The sequence below is a fragment of the Xenopus laevis genome, chromosome 4S, assembly GCF_017654675.1.
Source record: "Xenopus laevis strain J_2021 chromosome 4S, Xenopus_laevis_v10.1, whole genome shotgun sequence".
Lineage (NCBI taxonomy): Eukaryota > Metazoa > Chordata > Amphibia > Anura > Pipidae > Xenopus > Xenopus laevis.
The window spans coordinates 116,631,270-116,651,459 of record NC_054378.1 but is presented as its reverse complement, the minus strand read 5'-3'; the positions used below and the strand labels follow the sequence as shown (position 1 = coordinate 116,651,459).

At 42.7% G+C, this 20,190-nt stretch overlaps 1 protein-coding gene across 4 annotated transcripts in view; it reads left to right on the top strand.

The window, feature by feature from the left end:
• gpr22l.S (G protein-coupled receptor 22 like S homeolog) overlaps positions 1 to 20,190 on the top strand; it is a 173,464-nt gene that overhangs the window by 30,902 nt on the left and 122,372 nt on the right. For 3 of the 4 annotated variants that reach the window (XR_005961027.1, XM_018261416.2, XM_018261414.2), the window contains exon 2: positions 6,133 to 6,299. The gene's annotated coding sequence lies outside the window, so the exon portion shown is untranslated. Of the gene's footprint in view, positions 1 to 2,429; positions 2,450 to 6,132; positions 6,300 to 20,190 lie in introns of those variants that run through there. The other variant, XM_018261415.2, reaches the window with a different exon arrangement.

Genomic DNA, 20,190 nt, shown 5'->3' with positions numbered 1-20,190 from the left:
AAAAGCCTCCCCAGATATCATATATTCTGCTTAACAAACCGCTTTCCCAGGCACAAACCCTCACACTGCCACCGAACGTCAATCTTTTATGTTGCAATCAAAAAACTTTTCCAGCTCTTCTGCTGCCTTTGTATGTTGCGTTAGAAGCAACACAATAGATGTTTTTAGTTACCGCGTGAGTCACAATGGGAGGGTCACTGTAGCGGAAACTATACAAGGGATAAGGGAAAAAGCCTGTTGGTGAGGTACCAGAAAGAATGGCTTTTATTGAATCTAGATCTGAGGGCACTTGCCGTCTTGTAAAAAAACATTTTCATTGATTCCTGTCACATTTGATTCAGAGGGACAGAATGCTAAAATCTATTTTTTTCCCCCAAGATATTTGAAGCAGAAAAGTACGTTGTGAAAACCAACTTCTTCTCGTGCTCCACGTGTTTGATGGTATTAAAAGAATAAATAGATACTGTTTTATCATATAAAACCTCCCAGGTCCATTATTAATAGATTGGAGAATATTGTCCACATGTCATAGGTTTTTTTCTTGAGTGGTTTCAATGTATCTCCAGGTTTTAGCTGCTTTTAGTAGTTGCAGATGTCTGGCGACCAACTACTAGTCCCAGAGGCAGCCAAGCTCTCACCACAGCTAAAAGTAGCAGTGTCGAAACTTACAACAGCTCTACTGCTAATGAAACAGTGGTGTCCTCAAGACATCTAGGTCCTGGGTTGACATTGGCAGATGCTCTCAAATTAAAACAGCAAAATAAAAATAGAACAATGAGGCACCTACAAAACTGGGGCTGTATTTGGGGCAGCTTATGCCTCTCTGGGACCATGTAGAACTGAGCATGCTCGGTGCCCACAACCTGGTGGGGGGTGGGAGTGATTTAACTAAACTATCAACCCATGTGTGAGAAGAAACAATTGTTATCTAGGTATTTATGGATGAGGAGCCGCATTAAAACAGGCAGAGGTAAAGCATTGCTAATTAGGGGGCAATTATTTAAAAAAAAAATAGAACTGCAATGGGTCATACTTTTAAAACCATGAGCTATGTAGACCCACAACCAGTATTTCTATCTTCCTGAGTGTTCAAGCCATTCCATTCAGGATAAAACTGGCCATAGATGTAAAGAGCGTCAAACAAGCGAATCTTTTACTATATGTCCACTTCGAGGAAGGAAATATTGGGCTGGCTGACCGAGGTAATGCCTTCCTTGCCAGAAAATTCGAAGAAAGAACAGGGCTGTTCGGCACTCTTGCATCTCCATCTGCCCTACGCGTTTCGTACCCACCAGGGCACTTAATCATGGGCTACTGAAGGGGACAAAATGTGTAGGGCGGATGGAGAGGCAAGTATACATTTTTAACTTTGTAAAATAAAGATATATATTTTAACTTAAAACTTTTCTGGTCCTGTGGATCCGTTTGAGTGCCGGACAGCCCTGTTCTTTCTTAGAACTTTCTGGCAAGCCGCTCCCTAAAGCTGGGGGTCTGGGGCTGGTGCACCCGGACCACATCTACTACTCGGTGAGATATTTACAATATATTCTGGGGCACCTTGTGTCTCCAACCATTGTAATGCCTCCCTTGCCCCACCAAGCCTGCTTAATCGACATTAGGCCGATTTTGGACAGATATCGGTTGGGGAGGCCCATCGGATAGCCCCATACATGAACCAATAAGCTGCCAAAACAATATGTCTGCAGCTTTTATTGGACGGTGTATGGCCACCCCTTAACTTATGCACTTTAACAATCACCCAACCTGTTATCCTGTTCTGTTTCAGCACAAGAATACAGCCTTTGCTTTGCATTATCATTCTCTTTAACTTATGAACGCCCCTTCATAGGCCTCTCTAATTAAAAGCATCACACAGTGTGCAATGGATAAATACAAATTTTTGGGGGTTTGTAAACCTCTTTAAATGTTGGAAGTATAGCTTCTGTTATCAGGGCCGGAACTAGGGGTAGGCAGAAGAGGCACCTGCTTAGGGTGCAATCATAAGGGGGCACTTGTGACTCCAATCCCCTCCCTCCTCGTCACCGTCACTCACCTCCCTCCTCCTCTCTCCGTCACGCTCCTCCCTTCCCTCTTCTACTGCGCATGTGTGCGCTAGTTTGCAAGCACACACATCCTCAGGCGCACAGGGGGTAAGGGGCTGACCGGCTGGGTTGCCTAGGGCACCCGGTCAGCTTGGCCCGGCCCTGTCTGTTATCTGGAAACCCATTATCCAGATAGATCTGAATTATGGTATGGCCTTCTCCCATTTTATTCTTTTTATTCTTTGTAATAATAAAACAGATCCAGAAAACCCCAGGTCCCGAGCATTCCGGATAACAGGTTCCATACCGGTATTGATATAACAGGGGGCTGCAGAATAGATACACATAGGGAAATGAGAATAGGATGATCTTTGGGGGAGGGATGAACAACTGAGGACATTATTTGGGTAGGCGCTGTTACTTGTGGGGTATTTTACATGAGGTCTCATGATGAAGGCAAATTACAGGGGTGGTGGAAAGGATGTCTTTGCCCAGTTAGGCAACTGCGTGTTCCAAATGAATTTTGTTTTTGTCTGTCAATACCCAGAGACATTTTACCCTCATTTTACATTCAACCCTCCCCCGAGGACCTTCCATTTCTATATCCCCATAAGTACCTACTCTGCAGCCCCCAGTCGTTTAAATATCACACTTTAAGAGGTTTAAGAACCTAATGCTACAGATGGTCAGTCTTGCTGATCATCATCTTCTACAGTATATCTTTTATCTTTTATTGAAATATACTGTATATCAGCCTATTCCTGTATGCATTCCCATTAGTGGATTCTAAAATGGTAAGCATTGATCTGGCTATTGACCGCCATTGCTACTCAGGAACTCACTTTGAGCTTCAAACTAAGAAAATACAACACAAAGCAAAATTAGAATAATAATTGGGGAAGGGCCTGAAACAAGGTACTTTATATATCTATGTCTGTGCAGTATTTCTATGCTCAGAGGGAGAATGCAGTTTTGAAAGCCCTATGAAACCGTCCTCCTCCCCTTAGAGATGATGCATAATGCAGAGTTGCACAGATTTCCAAATTCAATTGCTTTATGCAGAAAGTGCCACCTGTTTGCCGCGGGTGGGGGGGGGCATGATAACCAATATGTAGATACTGATTTAAAATTTTGTAATGGAATTTAGTTCACAAATAATTCATAAAGCTCTCTCATCCTGCTCCCCTTCGGTGCTAACAAGGAAAGAAGGTTACGGTTACGGTTGAAATGAAGGGTGTCCACCTCTCAAACAGTCTGATACAATATCCCCAATCCTCCCACGCTCTCAGCAGAGGGAAGAATTACAGCCAGAGACAGTCTAATGTTCTTTTCGGCTGCTGCCTCCTTGCCCTGTGTCTATTACTGCAAGCACAGACTTTAGGTACGGTCAGGTCCAGTTTTAGGATAAGGCACAAGATGATACAGTTATGAGACCTGTCACATACCTCCCAATATTTTGGAAATTAAAAGTGGGTCAAAAAAATTGTTGTACGGAGCTCGGCAAATTTTTTTGACCATGCCCATTTTTATGGACACACCCCCTAATTACCGTGTTCATTTACAAAATTTGGCAGGTTTGAAAATATTTCTGTGTTTTTTTTCAGTTATTACAGTTTTGCTAATGAAGGTGAATTAGTCCAACTTCTCCCAAAGGGTCTGTAATCTTATATTGTTACAATTACTTATTTGCTTATCTCAAAATAGTTACAAAAGTATCGTATCTGCTGCTGTGGCTGTTCTGGTCTCTCTGCCAAAAGCCAATTAAGTTAGAAACTTTGTTTCTTTTCCTGGCTGTTCAGTGCAGAAAAAAATGGGACTTTCCAGTACAAACGAGGGACTGCAGGTTGAGCTGTCAAAAGAGGGACTGTCCCTCTGAAAACGGGACAGCTGGGAGGTATGCTGTTATCCAGAATGCTTGGGACCTGAGGTTTTTCGGATTATGGATCTTTCTGTAATCTGGATCTTCATGCCTTAAATCTACTAGAAAATCATGTAAACATTAAATAAGCCCAATAGGCTGGTTTCGCTTCCAATAAGGATTAATTATATTAGCTTAGATCAAGTACAAGGTACTGCTTTATTATTACAGAGAAAAAGGAAATCGTTTTTTAAAATTTGGATTATTTGGATAAAATGGAGTCTATGGGAGATGGCCGTTAAGTAATGCAGAGATTTCTAGATAATGGGTTTCCGGATAACGTATCTTATACCTGTATTTATAGTGGAGCCCTAACCCCTTGTGCCGAATCTCTGGATTCTGATTTTTATTTCTAATCAGTCAACTGCAGTAGGTGTCTGTACAGCTCACTTGGCCATTCATGTATAATACTTCCATCCTGTTTTTTGTTGTTTTCATTGACCTCCCAAAGCCTTCTTTAAAGTCTTTCTATAAAGGGGAGAGAGGTGTAAATATACCGTACCGCGATCCCTGCGTGGTGCTATGCTATCTAAGTGACATAACTACAGAGGAAGGCAGACCAAGTGGTTGTTGGGTGGGGGATGCTGGGTGGGGGCAGGCAATGGGTGGACGCGAGGCAGGGAATGGGGGGTTTGGGCCCCGGGGGGCCCAGTGCATTGTAGTTACACCACTGTATTTAAGGCCTGGAAGGAAGCAGACCCTGTGGTTGCTAGGGGGGCAGGAATCTAGGGGACCCAGTAAAGCCCTAATTAATGGGTAATTTCAATATAACTTGGCAGAAAAGGTCAACTTACCAATGTTACCAACTTACCAAAGCCCCTAAATTGAGTTTACTGTGGGGCCCAGTAACATCTACTTACGCCACTTAATGGTTTGCCAGGGATGTGTTTAGGCTACTGCCCTGTGGCTGAGTGAGTGAAAGGCTAATGTCTCAGCCAGGGCCGCCATCAGAAATCTCAGGGCCCCATACGAAAAAAAATTCTGGGCCCCCTGGGCTACGCCCACCACAAGCCCCACCTACAGGTCCGCCCTCCCCACCCCATAGGTTCACCCCCCACCACACTACAAAAAAAAACATTGGTGGCTATGGTTCCCACATGTTAATAAAAAAATGACACTTGTGGTCAGGGCCCCCCATTGAAAATTATTGGTGGCTAGGACCCCACATGGGGAAAAAAATTGGTGACCAGGGTCCCCCCCCATGTTATAAGAAAATTGGTGGCCAGGGCCCCCCTTAAACGTCCACGTAAAAAAACTTGCCCCCCAGAAGTTTAAAAAAAATTTGGTGCCCAGGGCCCCACCACACAACAGGGACCACAAAGGGTTATCTTTAGGGGGGCCCTACCATGTTGTACTTACTTCATTAGTGTGGCCCACCTGCTGTCAGTGAGCTGCCAACTACAGAAGGGAGGAGGGGAGCACAGGTGGCTGCATCTTCTTCCAGTGACAGCATTTTCCTCCTTTATTGGTCACAGAATTTCAAGTCCTGGTAAAGCTGCATGTTGATTGGATGAGCTGGAGGAGAAGTTCAAACCTCAGCTATCCAATCCCTGAGCAGCTCAACCGGGACTTAAACTCAGTGACCAATAATGGAAAGGAATGGACAGAAGATACCTCCGCTTGTGCTCCCCCCCGCCTTCCCGAAGTCAGCAGCTCTCAGAAAGCAGGGGGGCCCGCATACCTCCCAACATTTTGGAAGTAAAAAGAGGGACAAAATATTTTTTTCCGCATGTAGCGCAGCAATTTTTTGACCACACCCCTTTCTGTGGCCACACCTCCTAATTACCATGTTTGTTTTACAAAATTTGGCAGGTTATGAAAGTTTGAAAATATTTCTCCTTATCTAAACTGTGTTTTTGTGTCTCAAAATTGTTACAAAGTATCTTATTTGCACATGTTAGCTGTTCTGGGCTCTCTGCTAAAAGCCAATTAAGTGAGAAACTTTGTTTCTTTTTCTGGCTGTTCAGTGCAGAGAAAAGAGGGACTTTCCAGTACAAATGAGGGACTGTGGGTTGAGCTGTCAAAAGAGGGACTGTCCCTCCGAAAAAGGGACAGTTGGGAAGTATGGGCCCGGCTAATCAACTCTTTTATTAATCATATTTTAAAGTATTTTATTCATTTACTTATTTTTTTTCTAATTTTTGTTTTTTTCTTGTTTGTTTGCTTTTATAGCCTGGTCTGTGACACATGGTGCGAGAGTGATCGTAAGAGAAACAAGCCTTGACCACCATTAACTTCGGATGTTTAACAGCAGTCTGTGTCTATAGAAAGCTCTACCAATATTTGTGGATATATAAACCTGCTATGACTCACATATGATGGTCTTCCTTCCAACCAAGGTAAGACTCACCACCTTCATAGCATAGTATGATTATCCTCCTGTTGCATTGCTTTACTTATCATCTCTAACGGTGCTATTGACTAATGCAGATTCTGCTTTACTCGGTGTATATCCATTTTTCTTAGAAGGAAATCTTATTTGATTCTCATATATTAAAGGTGACTTGCGCATATGCCTTTAAAGGAACAGTAAAATGAAAGTTTATTAAAGGAATGACAATATAATGTAGTGTTGTCCTGCACTGGTAAAACTGGTGTGTTTGCTTCAGAAACACTACTATAGTTTATATAAATAAGCTGCTGTGTAGTCATGGGGGCAGCCATTCAAGCACAGGATACACAGTAGATAACAGATAAGTACTACTATAGTTTATATAAATAAGCTGCTGTGTAGTCATGGGGGCAGCCATTCAAGCACAGGATACACAGTAGATAACAGATAAGTACTACTATAGTTTATATAAATAAGCTGCTGTGTAGTCATGGGGGCAGCCATTCAAGCACAGGATACACAGTAGATAACAGATAAGTACTACTATAGTTTATATAAATAAGCTGCTGTGTAGTCATGGGGGCAGCCATTCAAGCACAGGATACACAGTAGATAACAGATAAGTACTACTATAGTTTATATAAATAAGCTGCTGTGTAGTCATGGGGGCAGCCATTCAAGCACAGGATACACAGTAGATAACAGATAAGTACTACTATAGTTTACATAAACAAGCTGCTGTGTAGTCATGGGGGCAGCCATTCAAGCACAGGATACACAGTAGATAACAGATAAGTACTACTATAGTTTATATAAACAAGCTGCTGTGTAGCCATGGGGGCAGCCATTCAAGCACAGGATACACAGTAGATAACAGATAATTACTACTATAGTTTATATAAACAAGCATGGCTGCCCCCATGGCTACACATAGCTTGTTTATATAAACTTCAAAATCCAGGCAGACAGTTTTGACCCAGGCAGCCCTTCGAAAAACTGGGCTGACAGGTGGCAACCCTAAGATCAGAAGAAAGAGAAGGGAAGGGGGGAAGAAGAGATGGGTGGGGGAAGATAGAGGAGAAGAGAAATGGAAGAAAGAGGAAAAGTGATAAACTAGCAGCTGGTGGGCCTAAACTACCCTACACTGATATGGAACGTTTACATAAAATAAACCTAATATTTGTATGAAACTGATTTACTGAAATAGTCCCCTTGCTGAAATTGCTTAAGTGCCTGATATTTGGAAAAGAAATGGTTGATGGCTGCGTGCAGTGAGGAAATGTATTCCGAGGGAATAAAATGAAAAACGAGGACTGTTTTGTTCCATTGTAGCCAATGTATCTGTAAATCATACACTTATGCAGAGTGATGCATTTAAATGGCAGGGTGCTTGCGAGCTATGTAGCCTTCCCATTTGGCTTTCTCTTTCCTTTACTAAATGCTTGTAAAATGATATTTTGACTTATTTCTCTCGCATACGCCCATGATTTAGTATGGAGATTTAGTATGGAGATTTAGTTTGGAGATTTAGTTTGAAGTTTAATTATGGAGAGAGCTGCTGGTTTAACAGCACAAATACAGCCTCGTCATTCAGAGACATTCATTCAAACTTGCAGACAATTGTTTCGCTCTAGTTATATCCCATAAGTGCGAGATATTGGAACATGGCCTGTGAGTAGGGTTGCCAGCTCTTTTCTTGCCGCTTTTCCTATTAATAACATTGGCATCAAGCATCATTAAAATACCGGCCAGGTGGCAACCCAACCTGTGAGTGGCAGGATCAGGAAAGTAGCATAATAGAAGAATTCCATTAGTGTATTTCATGGCTATTATGTATGTTAGTGCAGTCTGCCTTGCCCCAACCTCTGTGATGAGATTGAATATTGAAGCATCTGTCAGCAAGTTTAGATCTATGACTGTCATCCCGCAGGATCTGTGGCATCTGTTAGGATCTGGTCTTTGTCTGGTAGGCTCTTCAGGGTCCTATGAATTAGGAAACCAATATCCAATCTGTTGTAATTTAACAGTATTGCTTTATTAGACATGCTTTCATACAGTTAATGCCCCTTCTGTTCACCACCATTTAAAGCCTGTCCTATGGTGGGTGATAATGATAAGGATAGGGCCTTGACCTTTTATTTTTGTGCATGTGACGGACATGGCAGCTTTACGTGCCCGGCGTACGTTAAATGCCCTTTATGTAGCGCCATTGCCCAGGCTGCCTGTTACACACCCAGTCGTCTTTAAATTCTGTTCCACCAAAAGAAAAGAAGAGGAAAGAAAGAAAGCTTTTCCCCTTTGAAGATGAGATGAAGTGTATTTCTTCCTACCTCGCTCCCTCTGGGCTTTGCTGAGCTAAAACACTGGCATTAATTAGGCTCTGAAGGACGGCAGAGCTTTCGCAGAAAAAAAACATAATGCTAGGGTAGATATTCCGTCTGTGTTTAATGCATTGTTGCCAGCAGTCATATAACCTACATAAGTAATGGTTGAGAGTCTGTTCTATGGAAAGGATGATATTCGTGTTGGACTGGGGTATCTAGGGGAACTGTCACACTGCCCTGTGCTTCAAGCTGCCAGCAAACGGCTTTCCCTACTCCTAGGCAGGCAACAAACCTGGTACGGAGGGCCCCATGATGGAGCCCACTAGGATTTCTCCCTGTGTCCCATCGGCCCAGTCCAACCCAAGTTGATATCCCTGCAGGGTTACGCACAAACAGGTGCAAAGGTTTCCCTAGTCTTGTCAGTCATAGCAGCCAATTAGATGTTTGTTTTAGAGCAATAGTCTGGTAAAGAATAACTGCTTCAGAAGCTCTATTATTGTATATACAGCTATGGGATCCATTATCCGGAAAGCTCCAAATTACAGAAAGACCCTCTCCGATAGACTCATTTTTATACAAATAACCCAAATGAAAAAAAAAAACATTTCCTTTTCTCTGTTGTAATAAAACCATAACTCTGCCATATGTGAAAATTGTTTGCCAAATTGTGTGACCACCTCCCCTAAATACCACGTTCAATATAAAACATTTGCCAAGTTATGGGGCAGCCATTCAAGCACAGGATACACAGTAGATAACAGATACATTCTGAAGAATCCCATTGTATTCTACAGATCTACTGTATATCCTGTGCCTTTTCTCATTTTTTACAGCTTGAATGGTTGCTACACAGAAGCTTGTTTATATAAACTATAGTAGTACTTATCTGTTATCTACTGTGTATCCTGTGCTTGAATGGCTGCCCCCATGGCTACACAGCAGCTTGTTTATATAAACTATAGTAGTACTTGTCTGTTATCTACTGTGTATCCTGTGCTTGAATGGCTGCCCCCATGGCTACACAGCAGCTTGTTTATATAAACTATAGTAGTACTTATCTGTTATCTACGGTGTATCCTGTGCTTGAATGTCTGCCCCCATGGCTACACAGCAGCTTGTTTATATAAACTATAGTAGTACTTATCTGTTATCTACTGTGTATCCTGTGCTTGAATGGCTGCCCCCATGGCTACACAGCAGCTTGTTTATATAAACTATAGTAGTACTTACCTGTTATCTACTGTGTATCCTGTGCTTGAAAACTTTAGGCTGGTGCAATAAGTACAATATATAAAATATGGGATTTTTAGCCATATTCATGTTTAGGGTTTAGTTCTCCTTTAAAGCGGAAGTTTAAAACGGGTCACTATTTTCCTAATGATGGGAAAATAGCAATAAAAAGAATAGAGCTTTAGTATCTGTGCTGGTTTGACAGTGGCATAACTAAAGAGGAAGCAGACCTTAAAGCTGGCCATAGACGCAAAGATCTGAACGTACGAATCTAGGATTCGTACGATTTTCGGACCGTGCGTGGAGAATCCCGACATTTTTCGTCCGGCGGAGATCGGTCGTTTAATAGATTTCTGTCGGCTGCGGGTAATATCTCTGCATGTATTGCCGATCATACGATTTTCAGTGGGAGACTGTCACTAGCTTTGGTCGGACATAAGTTTCGTACGATTGGTGTCAGGGGCAGAACATCATCTGATCTGTTATTTTACTACTTTATTTGATCTGAATGGTTAGTGGCAGGTCGGGAGATGGGGAAGTCCGATCGTACGTTGATTCGTATGATCGAATCTTTGCGTCTGTGGCCATCTTGAGGCTGCAGGGGGGCCCAGGAAATAGAATTCCTATAATTCCTATACAATTTTAATAAATATTGGTAAAACAGATCAATCTCTAGACCTTTTTGGGGGCCTGAAAAATAATTTACTGTGGTGCCCAGTAATTTCTAGTTAAACAACTGCTTGTGGACTTGCTCTCTTCTCCCCAGTGTGTATTTCCCGATCTCTAAACAAGACTAGAACCAGAACCAGCTGTTTCCCAGAAGTACAAAATCCTTTTAGGCAGGTGGTGTTGATTGAAGTTTTAATCAGTTCCCCACCTAAGCAATCCCCGGCAGACACCATCAGCAACAAAGAGGCTCAGTAGATTGCTGTAGATGAGTGTTGGATTGGAGCAGTCGGGGTTTCAATTCAGAACGAAAAGCCTTGAACTGGCCGGTCTGTCGGCAGTTTTTATCAGCCCGTGTTGGGGGCCTTTATTCTCATTCCTTTGGTATTTGGGTGATGGGACATACAAACTGTATGGTGGGTGCTGCCGTCGATGCTTCCCCATCACATCATTGTTTGGTTGGAATTAGCTCTTTGTAGGAGCGGCAAAGCACAGGGGTTTCCCTCTAAAACATGTTACATACAGCACTGGCTTGTCGCAACAGCACTGCACTCTGCACCTTGCACTGGATTTTTAACCAGCAGAAATTTTATGGCAAAGACTTCACCCTGGACACAAATGCTTTGAGTATAAGCGCTAAAGACTTAGTCAGGGGGATTCTGACACCCACATCGCCGGGCGCTCCGAATATTTTTCTGGCGGGGGGGCCTGGCGCACTGTTGTTACGCCCTTGATTTGAAGGGCATTGCCGTCTGAGTTAAGTTTCTAAATTTGCTTAAAGGACTGATGAGCAGTTCTTCATGCATTCCCCTGCAGTCAGTTTCTAAGCATTCAGCCTCAGGGGAGCGCAGGAAAAACTGCAAACTGTGTCACTACGGGGGGGGGGGGGCATAGGCTGCATTTTTTTCCTTTATTCCCCTGCCTATAAACCCACTGGATCCTATTTTTAATCCTTTGCATCCAGGGCAATAATAAATGAGCCGCCCCAAAATGTACTTTTTCCCAGGGCCGGATTTCTCCAATCGGTGCCCCGAGGCTACATGGTCCAAGCGCCGGCCTACTTCGAATGCCCCCTTCTGCGCTCATTCAAGCACCGGAGCACTGGGGAGCTGTGCATGCCACCCCTAAAATTTTACAGCCTTTGTGGCCTCCCCCCACAAATCCAGGCTTGCTTTTCCCATCATGTGTGTCTCTACCAGTGCTAAACCTTAAAGGAACAGGTCGGTGTAAAAATAAAAACTGGGTAAAATAGATAGGCTGTGCAAAATAAAAAAATGTTTCTGAGCAAAAAATGTAATGTATAAAGGCTGGAGTGACTGGATTTCTAACATAATAGCCAGAACACTACTTCCTGCTTTTCAGCTCTCTAACTCTGAGTTAGTCAGTAACTTGAAGGGGGGGCCACATGGGACATAACTGTTCAGTGAGTTTGCAATTGATCCTCAGCATTCAGCTCAGATTCAAACAGTTATGACCGATGTGCCCCCCCCTCAAGTCACTGATTGGTTACTGCCTGGTAACCAATCAGTGAAAACCAAGAGAGCTGAAAAGCAGGAAGTAGTGTTCTGGCTATTATGTTAGACATTCAGTCACTCCATCCTTTATACATTACATTTTTTGGCTAACTAACTATATTAGAAACATTTTTTATTTTGCACATACAATCTATGTGCCCAGTTTTTATTTTTATACTTAACAATTCCTTTAATGCTAGCGCCGCACTAGAATTTTTTCCCCCCTACGTAGAAACAGAGCGAGAGAACAGTCTGCTTCCTATTTCTCCCTGTTGTTTGTGAACTGACAAGCATGTCATCAGTGGATTTTGGTGCAATAATGCATACTTTTAACAGTGTACACACAACAGGATACAGAATGGAGCAAATTAGCCTTTTATCCACCTGTTTCTCTACTGTGCCTTTATCCTTTACATAAACTCTTTCTACCCTTTCCCTCAGACAAGCCCAGGAGATGTAGGGATAATAAACCTAGTATAAAAGGTCAGAATTTGCTCTACTAAATAGTCATAAAAGCCCACCATAAAGGTCATATTGGGTGAGATTTGTAGACCCAGTGAAAAATTTGTACCCCAGTACAACCTCCCTGCCCGCAACTGTTGGAGGTAGGGTTTACATGATTTTGTTGGGGGCCCCATTTCTATAAAGGAATAAAAGATTATCACAGAAACAACAAAATAAATACGAAAAAATTGCTGCCATGTGTAGGAAATCTACTTCTCCTTTAAATCCTTCCTTACAGTAGAATGCTTATTTTTTTCTTAAAAAAATGTAAAATAAGGATGAAACAAATCCATTGCTAGCCCTGTGTATAACAAATCTCTTCTGAGATGTAGGGATTTCTATCTGTTTCAGCGAGCAATGCACTAAGCCTGCTCCCATGGATACAGAATGCCTTTGTGACTCCGGATAATAAGGAGTTGAACCTTGTCCAAGCCGTGTCTATGGGAAAAGGGGTGAGTTAGGTGTAAAAACAAAGAATCAGTAATTCCCCGGCTCTGAAGGTGATCAGCTGTAATCTGTAGGAAGGTGCAGAGTGTGCGGCGCATGCACAATTGTCGCATATTCAATGCAAAGCAGCTGACAGTGTCTGAAATTTGGGATAATTCCAGGATGGCAAGGCCCAATCTTAGTCTTTTTACATTGCTGATTGTTCTCTCCTCTGGGGCTGATTTTAGGGTACAGTGACTGGAAGTCTATTTATGCCAGATCCCTGTAATAATAATGTAGATAATAGAACAAAGGGCTTAGTTATATTGTGTAACAGTTGCTAGATGTGTCAGCAGGCCCGGACTGGTAATCTGTAAACTCGGGCAATTGCCCGTGGGGCCGCTCTATTTCTTGTTCAAGTGGGCCTCTCTTGAACAGAGTTGTGTGTTTCCCCCTCCGGTCGCCTTGAATGTAGGCAAGAAAAAAAAGAAACGGCACACCAATAGGGCAGGAGAGAGAGACTCTGCTGCTGTGCTCTGTGACAGCACGCCCCCTCCCTCCCCTCCCCGCAGCTTCGCTTCGCTGGGCTGGCTGGGCTGTGTACTTGAATAGGAGACGTCACAGCTCGTCATGTGACTCGTCTCGTCTAGACCTGCCTCTCTGCATTGTGATCCGTCGGCATGTCAGCTCCTAGTAAGAGGTACTGCTCAGTAGGGGAGGTTAAAGCTATAGACACGGGAAGGGAGCCTGGGAGAGGGATCACTGACTGTTTATTGCTTAAAATATTTTGTGCTGCGCAGGTACTAGCCACAATCTGTTACAATCTGGACTGTTGAGGGGGGAGGGAGTTCTAGTTCAACAAGTGCTTTGTTTTTTAGTTTAACTGTTTATTGCTAAGAATGTTTCGTGCTGCGCAGGTACCAGCCACAATCTGGACTGTTGGGGAGGGGGGGGGGACTTGGTGAGTTCTAGTTCAGCGAGTGCTTTCTTTTTCGGTTTAATAATCATTAAACCAAAAAACAAAGCACTCGTTGTACTAGAACTCACCAAGTCCCCCCCCCAACAGTCCAGATTGTGGCTGGTACCTGCGCAGCATGAAACATTCTTAGCAATAAACAGTTAAACTAAAAAACAAAGCACTTGTTGAACTAGAACTCCCCAAACCACCCCCCCAACAGTCCAGATTGTATCACTTGCATATCACGTATCACTTGCATATTATAAGAAGCAATATACCTCATACTATAATGGTGAACTATTGAATCCTTGTAATTTTTAAATAAAATGTTCAAGGCTTATAATAAATGGCAAATCAACAAAGTGGTTAATATAGACACACTAGATTTATGTAGTGCCATTAAATAATATTTTACTGTATTATAATGTAATAATAATAATTAATTAATAACTGTAATATTTTACATTAATTACAGTTAAGCGAGAAAGGCAGCCCTTTATGCACATCACCTATAACCATTTTTGCAGTTTTACCCCAATATACTGTATGTGTGAATGAGTACAAAACATAGTGTCTTTACATGTGGGCTGCTTTGATTATTTTGCCCGGGCTGCTTTTTACTTCCAGTCCGGCCCTGTGTGTCAGCATATTCTATGCATTACCTGCAGGTCTCATTTAGGATATTCCACACTTAGATGGGACCCCCCAACTTCCCGCATTGCTAGGGACCCCTTCTTTTCTAACTCCTGCATTTACAATGACAAGGAATGGGTTAAACACAATAGGGAAAATGTATTCTGCCGCATGGCCTGTCAATTCTGATGCTCCTTCTCAGAAGTAATTTAATAATGTCATTATTTACACCTTGGGTGTCAGATGGGGGAGGATAACGGAGCGTTAAGGACAGTAGGACATATACTAGGCATTAGCTCTATCTTCCAGTGCAGCACACTCAGACGCGGGTTGCTTTTGGCTGATAGACCAGAAGAGCTTACTATCACCCCTGGGGTCCTATACTGTAAGTCACAAAGGGCCCCAGAGGGGCAATGAAGCCCCCCTGCTCTGTTATAGGCCACAGGATGGGTCACTCAGTCATCCAAGTATACAGTTGTGTGCTTCAACCACCTCACATAAGTTCCTTTCGGGCAGAGTGCAAAGCAGTGTATAAGCCCTTGCCATGGGCCAATTATACAGCAAAATTTATTGCAATTGGTCAGTAACAGGCAACGTTTCGGGCCTTGTCTTGCCCTTTCTCAAGCCTCAGGCTTGAGAAAGGGCAAGACAAGGCCCGAAACGTTGCCTGTTACTGACCAATTGCAATAAATTTTTTCACATTTTGCAAATAAGAGGTGCTGCAGTTTTTCCTTTTTGCTGGGTCACTCAGTCATGTCATGTAATCGTGTTGCATAGGGGGCGCTATTTGTACAGGTGCTTATACTTTCAGGAGATAAAAGAGCTTTTAAAATTTCCTGTGCACCAATGCCCAGTACTCTGGACCCGATGCTGAAAATTTGCACATGTGCACAAAGGAAGAAGAGGGGACAGGGGCAATGAACAGCAGAGGGCCTAGGGGCGCCTGCTATGTAAAGGTGGCCATACACGGATAGATCCGCTCGTTTGGCGATGTCGCCAAACGAGCGGATCTCCCTCCGATATGCCCACCTTGAGGTGGGCAATATCGGGCTGATCCGATCGTGGGCCCTAGGGCCCAACGATCGGATCCTAGCGTTCGCCAAACGGGCGGTCGGATCGCGGGACCGCATCAACGAACAGATGCGGCCGCGATCCGACGGGATTTTTAATCCCATCCGATCGAGATCTGGCCGACTTTCGGCCAGATCTCGATCGGGGAAGCCCGTCGGGGGCCCCCATACACGGGCCAATAAGCTGCCGACACGGTCTGTCGGCAGCTTTTATCGGCCCGTGTATGGCCACCTTAAATCCAGCACTTGGGGGGCAGGATGAAACAGGGGGGCCTGAACCCAGCGTCGGACTACAACACTCTTACAGGACTCCGACCCCGTAAATTCGCCTGAACAACGCTAATTCACGAAGATCCGAAGTTGCGCACAGGGTACCGAACGCTGGCGAAATTATGCCAGAAAAATTATGCTCAGCAGTTAGAAGTTACGCTAGCGTTGGCTAATTAGCATACGGCATTCAGTTAAAGTACAATGGCTGTATATGCTGCGGCAAATACATTACACTACACAAGGCCAGGGAACCTTAATACAATTATATAAAGTTGTTATAATGCCCTACACATCTGCCCACAGTATAGTTTAGGTGCCAAATGTTAGAAAATGTAGGGGGGAATGAGGGTACCCCAAAAAAAAATTTACGATCTTTTTCAGTCTATAACCCTTTATATAGGAAAAAACGCCAGTGTTTTTTGGGACTTAGAAAAGTTTTCAACTTTTTTTGAGGAATTCCTATCTACTCTATTGCACTTCGCCTGGTCTGAGGTGGGGAAGGCATAAAGGTAACGGTCAGTAAAGTCAAAAGCTTAGTGAGTTTGTGCAGTAACTAAAGTTCGCCTGGCGTTAGAGTGCGAAGTTCTATCTCCTTGGTGAAATAACGCCAGCTACCGTTATTATATCGGCGAAGTTCCAAAATGACGTCACGCTGGCAAATTTTCGCCAGCGTTAGCTACTTTGCCCTTTAGTAAATTTCCCCTTTAGTGTCTATTATTACATAATTTCTTTATTATGTCATAGAATGTCCTATTCCTAGTTCCTTTGCAATTGGTCTTCATTATTGACATATAGCTTTTAAATGATTGCCTTTTCTTCTTTTTTCTAGCTTTCAGATGGGGATCACTGACCCCTGCAGATATTATCTATCTTCCTATTTAGTCCATCACCTATTCCTCTTCCAGCCTCCCATTCAAATCACTGCCTGGTTAATAGGGTAAATAAGACCCAAGCAACCAGACAGCTGCTGAAATACTACACTGATCGCTGCTGAACAAAATAAAAAGCCAAATAACTCAAAAACCACCAGAAATTTAAAAAATGAAGACCGATTGCAAACTCACAATATGATTATCTACATCAACACCTCTATAAACATTTGCAATGCATTTCATGTACATTGGAAAGCCACATTTTCACTAAGCAAGACATTTTTAACAGCCCCTATAATGGTGAAATTTAGGGGTTAATGCTTATTGCTAGCTTGGGGAATCCTAGAACAATAGCAGGATGGGTGATCTCATATATCCATAATATTGTTCTGTGTTTAGGCGTTCCGCCGGCGTCAAAAATTTTTGGAATAGTGTCCGAAAAGTTGTTTGCATCAAAACCACTGTGCGTCAACACTATTCGGGCGCCCATTGACTTTTAAATGCGTCGTCAAAATTGACATAAGTCAAAAATGTTCGGCGACGCGAAATGGGAGAAATTCGCCCATCACTATTTAGGGGCCTAAAATAATTCTTTGAGCTGTGAACCCAAAAAAGCCTATTGAGAAGAAAGGCCAGAGGAAGCTGCATTCTGTGGATTACAATTGCTCCAGAATGAGGCGGAACAAGATGCATCCAGCTGTTATTAAATATTAATTCCCCTCAATCACTGGAACCTCGAAGGAAAAAGAATTTCCACCCAGTAGCCCAAATCCTCATTATATCTCATCCATACAGCCTTTATCTCCCATCTCTGCCTCCCCCACAGTTCTGCAGATTTACTGCTTTGCTTCTATTGACTTCCTTGTTATCAAATGTTTAATGGAAAATAAAAAACCTCGGTCCTTGACCTTTATGCTCTCCATCAAGTTGCTTTTCCACATATTACAGTTGTCATAGCCTAATATTTCCCTGGGGATGACCAAAGTGCGATTAAAGGGCCAGCAGACTCCTGTGTTCCACATAGGACCGCTACATGGGGACGGATAATATGTAATATTTAATAGGTATTAAACTCTGCACATTGTCCCTTTTCTTCCTGGAAAATCGATAAAAAACTTCAGTTAAAATTAACATAAGCAAATCGAGCAGATTTTATTGTTCCCACTGTGGGATGCTCAGAGACACTATGGCAGGAGACGCAAGACCTTTATTCACACTTTTTCTCCCAGTGCAAATATACATAATGGGTTCCTCCTTCCTCCAATGCCAGACACAAGGGTACAGCTCTAATAAACAAGAAGGAGACGTCTTCTAATCCCACTATTGCCTGGGTTAGAGAAGATGGAGTCTTGTCTGAGGAAGCAAAGCTCAGACCCCACAGTTTGAATGAAGAAATACAGTGTGTGGCTACAGTGGGTTTGATTACCTAGTAGTTCTATAACCTCAGGAGAACTGCAATCTGTTCATACAGTATAGCTGTGACACTGTGTAATAATATGCTGCTGCTTGTACTTTAACCGTGAATATTTCCTAATTATAGTGGACATTTACTAAGCCCCTGGACAGAACTGCAAAAGCACTTAAAGGAGAACTAAACCCTAAAAATTAAAATGGCCATGTTTTATATACTGAACTTATTGCACCAGCCTAAAGTTTCAGCTTGTCAATAGCAGCAATGATCCAGGACTTCAAACTTGTCACAGGGGGTCGCCATCTTGGAAAGTGTCTGTGACACTCACATGCTCAGTGGGCTCTGAGCAGCTGTTGAGAAGCTAAGCTTAGGGGTCGTCACTAATTATCCAGCAGAAAATGAGCTTCCCCTGTAATATAAGCTGATGCTACAGGTTTGCTGATTATTACATTCTGATGCTAATTGCACTGGTTTCTGTGCTGCCATGTAGTAATTATCTGTATTAATTACTAATCAGCCTTATATTGTGACATTTCTATTCTATGTGTACTGTATATTGTGAGTGGGTCCCTAAGCTCAGTAAGTGACAGCAGCACAGAGCATGTGCAGTGAATCAGCAGAAAAGAAGATGGGGAGCTACTGGGGCATCTTTGGAGACACAGATCTTTACTGCTAAAGGGCTGTGGTTGCCTTGGGCTGGTACAGAAGCACAAAACATAATTTACTACATTTCTAGCTGCTTCTTTAGTTTAACTTTTTTTGGGCCAAGGGGTATTTGGGATCAACACAATATTATGTCACCCATTGCCCTGCTGCCCCTCACACACCAATGCCAATCCCCTGCTGCACAACCCCCACATCACTCAATCCATATGGCTCCGCCAATCACTGCCTATACTACCACAGTTGTGCTTGAGGCATATGCCTCTTCTGCCTACCCCTAGTTCCACTGCCTTTCTGCACTTTGTGCCGGATGGAGAACAGCGTTGGCTTATGGAAGGCATTAGGCTGGCAGTAAGTACATGGTCCCTGCCAGTATTCCCAAAAGTGTGTGTCTGTATAACATACAAGATACAGGACTGGAGGTGGGGTACCTCTGTGCATACCCCATCCATGGCTAATGAATACAGAGCTCCCAAACACAGGCAGCTCTGTATTCATCAGTAGAATGCATGTCTATGCTCTTGGTTTTAAAGTGCAGAAGCATGTGGCAAATAACCCCTTATGTGTTTAGGGTTGTGGGAAATTTGTCCTACCCATAGCAAACCCTAATTTAGGATGTTAGATCAAGTATTAAAATAAACCATTCTTTAATACTACCAAATATATTGTATTATTATTATTATACAAAATAGGCAGAAGGAATTTTTTTGAATCCTATTTTTTATAGTAAACATTGGTTTAAAGGGAACATACACTGACCAACACTATTGCTGGGAATGCTGCTGACTTTTTTTTCCTTTTTCCATGATATTAGCAGTTTAACACTGCTAATATCATAAAAGTGAAATAGGGGTGTCCCCTGCTGTACTGAGGCACTGTGGTCCTGCCCCTTGTTGCTATTTCTTAGTATAGGAGCAGGGAATATGCAAGAAATGCTTCCTGGTTTTTTTTGTATAAAACTTTTGTCCTCCTGTCTTACCACTGTCATGACAGAACATGATACTAGCAGTATTAATCAGCTAGCTGCAATTTTAAAAAATGAATAAAATAAAATAAATAAATATATATATATATATATATATATATATATATATATGAAATTGTAAAAGCGTTTAGAAGTTGTATGGGTGAAAAGTGGCTCCTCTGAACTAAGAATGGTTATTGGCACACAATCTTTGGGCAGTTTGACTCAAAACATTATTAACAATTGTGCCCTCTAGCCCCCACATTAAAAGGGTTCAGTTTGTTATGTGGCTAATAGCCCTTTGGACCCTGAGAAGCTCCAGCCCCATTTTATGAAATAAAAATAATCATGTTTTCGCTACAGAATGGTGCGCGTGTTCTACCCTGAAATACA